The following is a 14,136-nucleotide window of genomic DNA, read 5'->3' as shown; positions in this document are numbered from 1 at the left end:
TGGCCACTTGACTGGCCTACTGTTTGCCCAGCTGCAACCATTCAAGGGATGGGAGGCACACAAAGACCCAGACAGAGTGCTCAAGTACTCACTGTCTTGGGACCAGAGGGGCAAGTAGCAAAAGTAGCTCCATTCATAGCCCCAATCCCTTGCTCTCTGTGGGGACGTGATATACTTTCCCAGTTTGGCACAGTAATGCAAATTCCTCCTGCAAGCAGCCAGGTTTTTCAATAGGGGCCATTGGTCAGCTGTCCCAAGCACCGATTAAGCTGGTCTGGAAAAGTGACCAGCCGGTCTGGGTAGACCAATGGCCCATGAAAAAAGAAAGGCTTGAACATTTAAAGATGCTTGTAGAGGAACAATTGGAAGCAGGACACATTGTGCCAACAAATAGTCCCTGGAACACTCCTGTATTTTGCATTCCCAAAAAAACTGGCAAATGGAGGATGATTCAGGATCTCAGAGCAGTAAACGCAGTCATTGAGTCTATGGGGGCATTGCAACCAGGATTACCCTCACCTGCTATGCTCCCAGCGAACTGGCCTCTGACAATAATTGATTTAAAAGATTGCTTTTTCACCATATTCCTGCACCCCGAGGATGCCCCAAGGTTTGCATTTTCTATTCCAACATTAAACAACTCACAGCCTATGCAAAGGTATCACTGGGTTGTTCTCCCTCAGGGGATGAAGAACAGTCCAACCATATGCCAAACAGTAGTTGCAAATGCTATTCAACCCGTCAGAAAACGTTTTCCTTCTGCAATAATCTACCAATACATAGATGATATTTTAATAAGCATGGTCACAGAAAATGAACTGCAAATTGTTGTTACTGCTTTAACTGATACTGTTCAAGAAGCAGGCTTACAGGTTGCAGCAGAGAAAATCCAGCGATCGCAGCCCTGGAGCTATCTTGGATGGAGAATCACGCAACAACAGATTTCCCCACAGCCGCTGCAGCTCGAGGTAAAAGACACTTTAACCTTACATGAGTTGCAAAAACTCCTGGGAGCTATTAACTGGTTAAGGCCTGTTCTAGGCTTAACCACAGAGGAGCTACACCCTCTCTTTGTGTTACTAAAGGGGGACTCTGATCTGACGTCTAACAGGGCTCTGACAGCAGAGGTCAAACAGGCGTTAGACATCTGTGCCAAGGCGATAGAATCTAGGCAGAGCAGAAGGAGAGATCCTGAACTGCAAATCTGCCTGGCCTTAATTCCCAGCAGGTATCAGCCATTTGCAGTCTTATTCCAGTGGGACCAGACTGAAAAGGACCCACTGCTGGTTCTAGAATGGCTATTTCTGCCCCACACCCCACCTAAAACTGTATGGACAATTAATGAAATGTTTGCTAAGCTTGTTATTAAAGGCAGAGCTCGATTACAGGAACTAGATGGAAGAGATCCAGCGGTCATCTACATTCCAGCCACGAAGGACAATTTAGCTTGGATGCTGGCTGAGGACACCGAGTTCCAAGCTGCCTTAGCAGGTTTTGATGGTAACATTTCAGTTAATCTCCCTAAGCACAAACTTTGGGCAGAAATCGGTAATTTACCTTTAAGAACCACGACTAGATGCAGAAGTGAGCCAGTAAAAGGCCTCACAGTTTTTACAGATGCATCTGGACGATCACAGAAAGCTGCAGTGACTTGGATAAATCCTGATACCGGACAATGGGAACAAAAGGTACAGACCATGAACCAACGCTCTGTGCAGGTTCTGGAACTGGCTGCCATTCGTATTGCCTTGGAAAAGTTTTCTGAACAACCTGTTAATATTGTCACTGATTCTTGTTATGCTGCAGGGCTAGTTTCACGTCTAGAATGTTCATTTCTTCGGGATGTTTCTAACCCTCATTTGTTGTTTGAAATGCGTTGTATTTGGTTCCTTGTCAATCACAGAAGGTTTGATTTTTATATAATGCACATCAGGTCTCACACTGACATGCCAGGGCCAATAGCTGAAGGGAACCGGGAAGCTGACAAAGCAGCAATGTTCAACACAGTACCTAGGACCCTTGAGCAAGCAAAATTGTCCCATTCGTTTTTCCACCAGAATGCACGCTCTCTAAAGAGACAATTCAAAATTACTATCAATCAGGCCCGAGATATCATATTGACTTGTCCAGACTGTCAAAAAATTACCCCCATGCCATCTCAGGAAGGTGTTAACCCCAGAGGGTTAATATCCAATCAGATATGGCAAACAGATGTTACACACATCCCAGAATTTGGCTCCTTGAAATATGTACATGTAACTGTAGACACACATTCACAGTACATCACTGCTACAGCACACAGGTGAGAAAGCCAAGGATGTAATAAGACACTGGCTAAGCTGTTTTGCTACCCTTGGCACTCCACAACAGATTAAGACTGATAACGGACCAGCATACGTCTCTGAAAAGGTAAGGAATTTCCTATCAGAGTGGGGAATTTCACATATCACAGGGATCCCACACTCACCTACGGGACAAGCAATTGTAGAAAGGGCACACCGCACACTGAAAGAGATGCTCATAAAACAAAGAGGGGGGGAGAAGCTATACAGTCCGCAAGAACGTTTGTGGAAAGCCACATATGTTATCAATTTTTTAAATTGTGACAGTGCTGAAAGAAGCAGATATGAGAAGCAGCACAAATCTCAGGCGTTTGCCTCTCCCAGGCCATTAGTCATGGTAAAAGATTTGATCTCGGGACAATGGACAGGACCTTTAGATCTTCTGACTTGGGGGAGAGGTTACGCTTGTGTGGCAACAGGAAAAGAACTAAAGTGGATTCCCTCCAAGTGTGTAAAACCCTATTTGGATACACAATCACAACTGCAGGAACCAGATAACTCAGGAGTTTAAAAACAGTTATGTTATGTTTCAGTTTATATTAATGACCAATGTGGTGACAAGCAAACTGCAAATATTGGTGTGTGTATGTGTATGCGTGAATGATGACGGCCGTCGTGTGTGAGATGAGTGAATGAATAAGAGAGTTGTGTGACTGGAAAACATAAAAACACAGAATACCTCACAAGACCACATTACCTACACCACAAGGTCACCTTGAAAGAATTGAGTTTTGATATGCTTACCCTGTTTCTTGAATAAAGTTTGAAATCCCCAGCTATTAAAAAACCCTCAGATTAATAAATAATTAATAATAGTTTACACACAGTTGGGCTAAAGGCCCCAAGTTAATAAAATAATTATCCAAGTTGAACTACCCTATAGGAATATAAGGTTTTAAAAGGTTTATGTTAGAGTTAAGAAGCTAAGCGAAGCAATGCGCTGGGTCGCTGCGAAGCTTGGTAGTTTACAATGTTCTGTTTGTTTGCACTGTTTTTTACACTGTCTTTTGTGACTTCTTTAAGATATTAGAGAGAGGGGATATGTAGGAGGCGTGTCTGGATGCACAGGGGATGTGCCAGGGCGATGGGCCTGAGGGGACATGCGCAGTCACATATAACTCTATTGGCTGAAGAAGTCACATGGTACACAGGGATTTAAGAGTGGGAATTTTGAATAAACTCTCTCTTTGTCTCACCACCGCACGAAGAGTGTCATTTATTCCTTGCTGTGCAAGGGGCCCATGCCATAGAATAGGGTTTGCGCATAGCTTGCAGTCTCCCTTTTAAGGTTAGGGTTAGGGAACAGGGTTTGCGCATAGCTTGCAGTCTCTTTTTTAGGGTTAGGGTCAGGGAATAGGGTTTGCGCATGGCTTGCAGTCTCTTTTTTAGGGTTAGGGTCAGGGAATAGGGTTTGCGCATAGCTTGCAGTCTCTTTTTTAGGGTTAGGGTCAGGGAATAGGGTTTGCACATAGCTTGCACTCTCCCTTTTAAGGTTAGGGTTAGGGAACAGGGTTTGCACATAGTTTGCAGTTACTGTGTGGACCAATCAGCGCTGACTCCGCCCAGTAGGCGGAACCAGTGACGCGGACCAATCAGCGCTGACTCCACCTCTTGACTCCGCCCAGTGGGCGGGGCCAGTGCCCTATATAAGCAGAGTACATACTGGACAGCAGTGGGTATTCTGCCAGACACTCAACAGAACAGCAACAGCAAAAGCAGAGACCCAAGAGAAACAGCAAAAGATTCTGACAGCGCTGGGCAGTGAATTGGGCTTATAGCCCAAGAGGGGCTTCTTGGGCACCGCTGCGTGTCTGGAATGGGCTAAACCCGCGATTGTTAGATCGCGAATTGCGACAGATTCTGCCTCACTCTAACCCTAAATACCAATCAGCGATTGTTAGATCGCGCATTGTGACACATTCTGCCTAACCCTAACCCTAACCCTAACCCTAACAGTAACCCTGTCTTTTACTAACCCTAAATCTAACCGTAACCCTAACCCTAACTTTTGCTAACTCTAACTCTAACCCTAAATTTCCTAACCCTAACCCTAACCCTGTCTAACCCTAACCCTAACTCAAAACCTAACCCGAACCCTAACACTAACCCTAACGTTAAACCCTGACCCTAACCCTAACCCTAACACTAAACCCTAAACCAAAAGGAAACTTCCTTTGCTATGCCTACTGGGCGGAGTCAGTGCTGATTGGTGTTACAACCCGCCCCAGGAAAAGGGGAGAGGGGGGAACTCAGGTTTTTATTAATAATTCCCTTGGGGTGGATTAAAGTGAAACAACACTAAATAATCGGTGTCTGAAAACATATACTGGCAAGGTTTATTTTAACAATTCTGTATCAACAGGCATGCTAGCAGTTTGGGAGTTGGGCTATCTGTTGGGAGGCATGGCTGAAAACAGGAAACAACAACCCTAATTCCTAGGAAAGAAAGCCTGGAAGCTTTGGCTTTGTGGTGCAGTTGGTGGGCCACACTGGGCACTCCATGGGCAGGCAGCAAGAGTTTTCTGGATCTGGGAGTCAATCTGGGGGCCTCGGAGTGTTTGAGGGGAAGTTGGGAGTGTCCTGTGGGACCAGGATGGGATTTGAGGGCTCCTGGAGGGGCTGGGACGGGTGTATACTGCGGGCATCATCTAGTATTGATGGGGGGAATCAGTGAGCTGACTGTTTCATAATCATCCAAATTTTAACATACAATATGATTATTAGAATAAAAAGCAAAAAGCTAATAACAAAACAGTAAGAGGGTGAAGCTCTTGGTTGAAGACTGGTTTCTTCTTTTTCTCCAGTGATTTTAATTCTTTTTCGTCTGGGTTTTAATCCCATCTTTGGCATTTTGCTGCCAACATTTTGTCCCCATATCCATTGGAAATTGTTGATGAGAACAAAGTGGAATCCCAAGGTATGTGATATATTGATAGGATTTCACTGGTTGGCTTTTAATTTGTCCACGTTTATCGCCATAATGCTTCTACTCTTTAACCACTTGAATCAGAATGAATTGAGTTGTTTTCTGGGTCGGGTTCTCTTTTTGAGTCCAAGGTATTTTAGTGGATTCAGTATCAGGCACAAAGGAAATTGAGGGAGGTAAAGAATAATCTTCCCTTTGTTCATTATCACAGGGATCACTCAGTCTATTTTCATTAATGTGAGGAAAGCTGGGAGACTCTAGAAACATCAGTTGAACTTCAAATTCTCCTTGTTTCTTTCTCTCCTGAGACTTAGAATCAGGGTTCTCTGTGGTTTCCCAAGTCTCAATGCCAGGGTAAGACACTGGTTTATGAAGTTACCTGACCAAACCAGGAACCTGTTTTTTTAGCAACAGTTTTCTCTCTGCACTCTGGCGCAACAAGACTTCGAAGGTGGTCAACCTCAGTTTGAAGCAACTCATTTTTAGCAACAAGTTTATCCGATTTTTCTCCTGTTTCCCTCTCAAAGGCTAACGATGACTTCAGCACCACATTTTCTGATTTCAAAACAGTAGATTCAACATCAGAAATCCATTCATGACTTCCCTGTCAGCACTCCATCCAAATGTCTGTGCTCTCACTTTGACCTGAGAGAAACCTCAGGCAGGTGGAAAAGGGCAGATAAAGAAAAAACAGATGGGTCCAGCAGAAGTGATGCTGCTTCTGTCAAAAGCAGAGCAGAGACCGAAAGCACTTTAGGAAGTTGCTTACAGAAGCACTTGTGCATTCCAAGTTCCAGCTCAGGAGTCTCAGTGACTTGTCCAACATGAGAGTTTCTTTTCCATTTCTCAACCCCCAGATTCCTCAGGAGTAGGAAACTGGAAACACTGACTCAGAAAAGCTCCATTCTTTCCTAATAATTGTGCTTTGCCCTTCCCATTTGACAGTGCTCTTGGAAATGTGCTGCTGTGATCTGGATCTGGGAGCAGCCCTGACCTCCCAGAGCACTCATCCAATGGCAGGCAGACCCCACCTGGCTCCTGCTGGGGTTCTTGCCACCATGACCCAGTATGGGTCAATGGAATGGGGAGCAGGGTGGTGGGACCAGTAAGGACCAGTTAAGGGGGTTGGGGGCACTTCAGCACCTCCATCAAGGTCAGACCAGTACAGAGCAGCATAGACCAGTATAGATCGGTATAGACCAGTATAAACCAGTATGGACCAGTATAGACCAATATGGGTCACTGGAATGGGGAATGGGACAGTGGGACCGATAAGGACCAGTTAAGGGGTTTGGGGGCACTTCAAGATCTCCATCAAGGTCAGACCATTTTAGACCAGTATAGACCAGTGTAGACCAGTGTAGACCAGTATAGACCAGTAAAAAACCAGTACGGACCAGTATGGACCAGTATGGACCAGTACAGGTCACTAGAACAGCGAGCAGGGTGGTGGGACCGGTAAGGACCAGTTAAGGGGGTTGGGGGCACTTCAGCATCTCCATCAAGGTCAGACCAGTACAGACCGGTAGAAACCAGTATGGACCAGTATAGACCAGTATAAACCAGGGTAGAGCAGTATAAACCGATATAAACCAGTACGGGTCACTGAAACAGGGAATGGGGTGGTGGGATCAGTAAGGACCAGTTAAGGGGGTTGGGGGCGCTTCATCATCTCCGTCAAGGTCAGACCAGTACAGACCAGTATAAACCAGTATAGACCAGTATGGACTGGTATAGACCGGTATAGACCAGTATAAACCAGTACAGACCGGTACGGGTCATTGGAATGGGGAATGGGGCAGTGGGACCAGTAAGGACCAGTTAAGGGGCTTGGGGGCACTTCAGCATCTCCATCAAGGTCCAACCAGTACAGACCAGTATAAACCAGGGTAGAGCAGTATAAACCAGTATAAACCAGTACGGGTCCCTGGAACAGGGAATGGGGTGGTGGGACCAGTAAGAACCAGTTAAGGGGGTTGGGGGCACTTTAGCATCTCCATCAAGGTCAGGTCAGTATAAACCAGTATAGACCCGTATAGACCAGTATGGGCCAGTATAAACCGGTATAAACCAGTATGGACCAGTACAGGTGACTGGAACACGGAATGGGGTGATGGGACCAGTACGGACCAGTTAAGGGGGTTGGGGGCACTTCAGCATCTCCGTCAACGTCAGACCAGTACAGACCAGTATAGACCAGTATAGATTAGTATAAACCAGTATGGACCAGTATAGACCAATATAAACCAGTACAGGTCACTGGAACACGGAATGGGGTGGTGGGACCAGTAAGGACCAGTTAAGGGGGTTGGGAGCACTTCAGCATCTCCATCAAGGTCAGACCAGTACAGACCACTATAAACCAGGATAGACCAGTATAAACCAGTATGGACCAGTACGGGTCACTGGAACGCGGAATGGGGTGGTGGGACCAGTAAGGACCAGTTAAGGCAGAACTCAGCTGGGACTTAGTGGTTTGGGGGTGGGCGTGTCCCTTCTTTAGGTGGGCGTGGTCTCTCCCTGGTGGGCATGTCCCATCCCAAGGTGGCCATAGCCTCTGCAAGTGGGCGTGTCTTTTGCATCCTCTCCCCCTCCCTGAACTGGGAGCTCAACTGGGACTTACTGGGTTTTGGGTGGGCGTGTCCCCTCCCAATGATGGACCCACTTTCAGGCCCTCCCCCCACCTTTAAGGGCCCCCCCAAAGCCCCTCCCCCCCTTCCTGCACCTCCCCAACCCTCAGGGTCCCTCCTGTCCCTCCCCCACCCTCAGAGTCCCTTCCTTCCCCTCCCCCCAGTGAACCTGCTACCCTTCCCCCACTCTCAGGAGCCCTCCCTGCCCCTCCCCCACCTTCAGGGGCCCTCAGGACCCCTCCCCCAACCTCAGAGACTCTCCTGCCCCTCCCCCAGCCTCGGGGAACTTCCTACCCTTCCCCCACCCTCAGGGACCCTCAGGGCCCCTCCTTCACTTTCGGGGTCCCTCCCTGCCCCTCCCCAACCCTCAGGACCCTCCTGCCCCTCCCCCCACCTCGGGGTCCCTCCTGCCCCTCCCCCACCCTCAGGGACCTGCCTACCCCTCCCCCACCCTCAGGGACGGTCCTGCCCTTCCCCCACCCTCAGGGAACCTCCTGCCCTTCCCCCACGCTCAAGGACCATCCTGCTCCATCCCCACCCTCAGTGTTCCCTCCTTCCCCTCCCCCCACCACTGGGGCCGTTACTGGTCCCTTACTGGTCTGTACTGGGAAGGGAGAGGGGAGGGGCCGCCCTCTCGAGGCCCCTCCCCCCCAGAGACGTCACCGGGTCCCAAAAATAGCCCCGGGGGCCCAAACTGGAGGGGGGACCTGGAGCCGCTCCCAGTGTGACCAGTTCAGGTACTGGGAGGGACTGGGAGGGAACTGGGAGGGACTGGGAGGGACTGGGAGGGGGTAGGGCTTTCCCCCTTCCCCCCCCCTCCGTGTCCTTGGGGTGACCTTGGGGAGGGAGGGGGATGGGCCGCTCCCAGTGGCTCCCAGTAGCTCCCAGTAACCCCAGTAATGCCTCCGGTATCTCCAGTGACCCCCCCAGTAACCCCAGTGACCCCCCCAGTAGATCCTAGTAGCTCCCAGTAACCCCAGTGTCTATCCCAGTAGCTCCCAGTAACTCCCAGTAATCCTAGTGTCCATCCCAGTAACTCCCAGTAACCCCAGTGTCCACCCCAGTAGCTCCCAGTAACTCCCAGTAAGCCCCCCAGTAGCTCCCAGTAACTCCCAGTAACCCCAGTGACCCCTCCAGTAGCTCCCAGTAACTCCAGTGTCCATCCCAGTAACCCCAGTGACCTCCCCAGTAGCTTCCAGTAGCTCCCAGTAACTCCCAGTGTCCCCCCCAGTGCCTCCCAGTATGTCCCAGTTTAACCCAGTTCCCCCCCCCGTGGGCCCCGGGACGGGTGGAAGAGGGGCGGGCTCACATTTCCATGGCAACATCCCTTTCCCTCTGGCCCAGTTTCTCCCAGTTCCTCCCAGTTTAACCAAGGTTTTCCACATTTTTCCCCATTTTTCCACATTTCCCCCCGTTTTCCCCATTTTTCTCAGATTTTCCCCCATTTTTCCACATTTTCCTGAATTTTTCCCCAGTTCCCCCCCATTTTCCAGATTTTTCCCAATTTTCCTACATTTTCCCAGATTTTTTTCCCATTTTTCCCCCATTTTCCCAGATTTTTCCCCATTTTTTCCACATTTTTCCCACATTTTCCCAGATTTTCACACATTTTTCTCCAGATTTTCCCAGATTTTTTTCTCCATTTTTTCCACATTTTCCCCGATTTTTTCTCCCATTTTTCCCAGATTTGCCCAGATTTTTTCCCCCATTTTCCTGGATTTTTCCCAGAATTTCCCATATTTTCCCCATTTTTCCAAAATTTTTTTGATCTTTCCCCATTTTCCCTCATTTCCTGGATTTTCTCCCATTTTTTCCACATTTTCCCAGATTTTTCCTCATTTTTCCCAGATTTTCCCAGATTTTTCCCCATTTTTCCCAAGATTTTCCCAAGATTTTTTCCCATTTTTTTAAATCTTTCCCCATTTTTCCCCATTTTCTGGGATTTTTCTCCATTTCCCCCCATTTTCCCCAGAATTTCCAGCATTTTCCCCTCAGTTTGTCCCCCTTTTCCCAGATTTCTCCCAGATTTTCCCAGATTTTTCCCTATTTTTTCCCATTTTTCCCACATTTTCTCAGATTTTCTCCCTATTTCCCAGATTTTTCCTCATTTTTCCCAGATTTTTCCCAGATTTTTTCCCGATTATTTTCCCCATTTTCCTGGATTCCCCCTCTTTTTTTCCCACATTTCCCTGGATTTTTTCCCAATTTCCCCCCATTTTCCATGATTTTTCCCACATTTTTTCCACATTTTCCCAGATTTTTCCTCATTTTCCCCCATTTTTCCCAGATTTTTCCCCATTTTTCTCAGATTTTTTTCCCATATTTCCAGATTTTCCCAGTATATCCCCCATTTTCCCCCCATTTTTCCCTATTTTCCCAGATTTTTCCCATTTTTACCCAATCTTCCCCCCCATTTTTTCCACATTTTTCCCAGATTTTCTCCCATTTTCCCCAGAATTTCCCAGGTTTTTTCCCAATTTTTCCCAATTTTCCCAGTTTTTTCCCAATTTTTTCCCCATTTTCACAGATTTTTTCTTGATTTCCCCCCATTTTCCCAGATTTTCCCCCCATTTTTCCCACATTTTCCCACATTTTCACACATTTTTCCCCATTTTCCCCCTTTTTTCCTCATTTTTCCATATTTTCCCACACTTTCCCCCATTTCCCCTGGATTTTTCCCACATTTTCTCCCATTTTTCCCCATTTCCCCGGATTTTTCTCACATTTTTCCCAGAATTTTCCACAATTTCCCCATTTTCCCACATTTTCCCAGATTTTTCTCCATTTTCCTGATTTCCCCTCCCATTTTTCCCACATTTTCACAGATTTTTCTCCAGATTTTCCCCACATTTTCCCCCATTTCCCCACATTTTCTTGGATTTTTGGGTCCCCAGTTTTCCAAATTTCCCAAATTTCCCCAGTGGGAAAAAATGGGGGGGAAAAAACCAGGAATTTTGGGGAAAATGGAGAAAAATGGGGGAAAAAAGTGGGAAATTTTGGGAAAATTGATAAAAATGGGGAAAAATGGGGGGAAATTTAGGAAAACTGGGGGAAAATCTGGGAAAATGTGGAAAAACGGGGGAAATTTTGGGGAAAAAGTCAGAAATTTGGGGAAATGGGGGATTTTGAGGGGAAATGGAGGGAAAACTGGGAAAAAAGTAAGAAATTTGGGGAAAACGGGTGAAAAATCAGGAGAAATGGGAGATAATTGGGAAAAATTAGGGGAAATTTAGGAAAAAATTGGGAAAAAATAGCGGAATTTGGGGAAAATGGGGAAATTTGGGAAAAATGGGGTGAATTGAGAAAAAAATGGGGGAATTTAGGTAAAATTGGATGAAAAATTGGGGAAAGTTGGGAAAAATGGGGGGAAATTTGGGGAAAATGGGAAAAAATGGGGGAAATTTGGGAACAATGGAAGGAATTTGGAAAAGAATGGGGAAAAATTGAGAAAAATGGAGAAATTTGGGAAAAATGGGGGAAATGGGGGGAAAATTGGGGAAAGAGTGGGAAATTTGGGAGAAATGGATGAAAAATTGGGAAAAATGAGGGGAAATTTGGGAAAAACTTGGGTGTTCCCACCAGGTTCGGCCCCGCCATGGCCCCGATAGCCCCGGGATCAGGTGAGACCCCTACCCCATGCCCTGACCCCTCTCCCTCCCCGAAGTCACTGCCCTGACCCCCCGAGTCCAGGCTGTCACCCTTCCCCCACCCCGTGGCCCCTCCCACACTTTATGGCCCCTCCCCATTCTGTGGCCCCTACCCCATTCTGTAGCCCCTACCCCACTCTGTGACCCCTCTCCCACTTCATGGCCCCTCCCCCACTCTCTGACCCCTCCCCCACTCTATGGCCCCTCATCCACTTTATGGCCCCTCCCCCACTCTCAGACCCTTCCCCCACTTTATGGCCCCTCCCCCACTCTGTGGCTCCTCCCCCACTCGGTGACCCCTCCCCATTCTGTGACCCCTCTCCCACTCTGTGGCCCCTCCCCCACTTTACGACCTCTCCCCCACTCAGTGACCCCTCCCCCACCGACAGCTTCTCCCTGCAGAGAGAACAGCCAACACACTATTTCACTTCTCACTTTAACAAAGCTCTTTTCTCCTTCAAGCCCCTCAAAGGCGCCAAGGCCACATAGGAGGCCACACACAAACAGTACTCCTCTTCCCACTTGACTACACCTTCTCCCTCACTGTTCTACAGGGAACACCAGGAATCTGCTCGCAGAGGCCTCTCGTTTCCCATCAGTAGCTCAGCACAAGGAGTTAAAGGAGCTCAAGCCTTAGGCCACAAGAGCTGACAGCGAGGAAACTTTGGGAGCAAACTAATGCTGCTAACACGGACCCAGCTGAATCCAGCACACAATCACAGAATCCAAGAGTCCTTCAGCTTGGAAAAGACCTCCAAGCTCACTGAGTCTTGTGCAACCCCTCCCCGACCGCCTGCAGGGACTGGATGATGCTTTCCACAAGCACCAAAAGGAATGTTGTGAAAGCCATGGCCTGCAGGAGGACACAGAGAAGGGCTTGGTTGGGGCTGGAGGAGCGGGGATGGAGCCTCAGAGATGTGGCGCAGCAAGGACAGGGGCCCAGGCAACTGGCAGGCGGCAAGGCCTCACCCCCTGCCCCAGCAGCAGTACTGGGCCCTGCCCAAGGCGCTCCTGCCAGGGGCTGGGCCCTGCAGGCAGGGGCAGAACCCACTCCCTGGGGCGGCCTTGCTGCCCTGGCCCTCGTCCGGCCCAACCTCTCCCTGTGTGCGTGCTCCCCACAGCACAGGCTGCACTGGGCAGCATCCCCTGATGGGCCCTGCAGAGCTGCCCCACGCGGACACTTCCCTTTTATGTCACAGGTGCCACAGCCTGTCCCAGCTAGCCCTGCCCATTGTCCCCACCCCGGCTCAGTGGCCCCTGGCAACCAAAGAACCAAAGCCCCACACCCCCAGAGTGCAGCCCTACCCATGTGCAAGGGGCCCCCAAAGGGTTCCCTGCACAAAGCAGCCCCTCCAAACCCTTGTCAGATAGAAAACTGGGGGACGTGACCCTTGGATGCTTTTAGTACAGAGATACAAGCTTTTCTTGAATAATGGAGGGGGTCACTTTTTAATTATTCATTTTTACAGTTATCCATTTGGGGACAGGATGTCCTACAGGCTAATGTGGTGTCACATTTGGAGTGAAAAGTACTTTTCAAAGAAACCCAGGGTGCACGGGTGATGCAGAGGATGCTGCCAAGTCACCCAATGTGAAGCTCAACACTGCTTTGCAACAGCACTGCCCTTTCACACACATCTTTGTCAAAGACAAAGATGTCAGGCTTTAGTTTCTAAATCAGTAACACTTGACAAGACCTCTTTATGAACTGACAGCAAGAGAACTTAGGAGCAGCTTAGGGTTGGCAAGTGTAGGAGCCAAGAAGAGAAGGGCTGATGGGTATGTCATGAACACTGACAGTTGGATGGTCGTGGAGCTGACCAAGGACTTCCAGATACAAAAGACATCACCTGCTGGACTTGGCCCAAACACCAGCCCCCTCCTCTCCCTTCTCAACCACTCAACCACAACCTGCACACACCCACACCTGCCAGGCCCAACTGGCTGTTTCTCTTCTCTTTTCTGCCTGGGGGCGAAGGAAGAAGGACAGGGAGGGCATTTGCCTTTGGGCCAGAGGGAAGGGGAAGGAGATCCCCCCAAATCCATCCCTGGCAGGATGGGGACTGGAGGGGACATTGGGGGACCCCCAAGAATATTTTCGAGGGGAAGAAAGGATGGGGGCACCCACAAGGGGTTCGGGGGTGGGAGGGACCCAGGAATCTTGTGGTGGGACACTGGGGAGTTCCCAGTAGTTTCTTGGGGGGGTGGACCCCCAGCAGTCTGGGGTGGAAAAATGGACTGAGGAATCCGCCGTAAAGGGTTGGTGACACCCAAAAGACTCTAGGAGGGGGTCGGGAGGGACCCCGGAGTCCTGAAGAGTGTTTGGGGGTCCCCAGGAGGGAGTCTGGGGGTCTGAGGTGGTCCCAGGAGATTTTCAAGGGTTAAGGGGATGCACAGGAGATTTGGGGGAGGAGGGGGAAAGGCGGAGGGTCCCCAGGACTCTTGGGGGGGATCTGGGCAGTTCCCAAGAGTCTTGGGGGAGATTGGGAGGGGTCACCAGGAGCCCCCGGACCCCCTGAACTCACCCCACACCACCATGGCCTCGTTGGGGCCGCACGTGAAAAACAGCGCGGCAGGGGGAGAACCTGGGG

General features: G+C 49.1%; 1 long non-coding RNA gene across 1 annotated transcript; it reads left to right on the top strand.

The window, feature by feature from the left end:
* The first annotated feature begins 8,473 nt into the window (after positions 1-8,473).
* LOC127468448 (uncharacterized) lies at positions 8,474-12,342 on the top strand. Its single transcript, XR_007903568.1, has 3 exons — positions 8,474-8,635; positions 11,481-11,518; positions 12,100-12,342. It is a non-coding gene; the product is annotated as an uncharacterized LOC127468448 (long non-coding RNA).
* Positions 12,343-14,136: the final 1,794 nt, after the last annotated feature.

Source organism: Manacus candei, unplaced genomic scaffold (assembly GCF_025592945.1).
Source record: "Manacus candei isolate 608988 ecotype Guabito, Panama unplaced genomic scaffold, ASM2559294v1 h1tg000015l, whole genome shotgun sequence".
Taxonomy (NCBI): domain Eukaryota; kingdom Metazoa; phylum Chordata; class Aves; order Passeriformes; family Pipridae; genus Manacus; species Manacus candei.
This window is presented reverse-complemented; position numbering and strand designations above follow the sequence as displayed.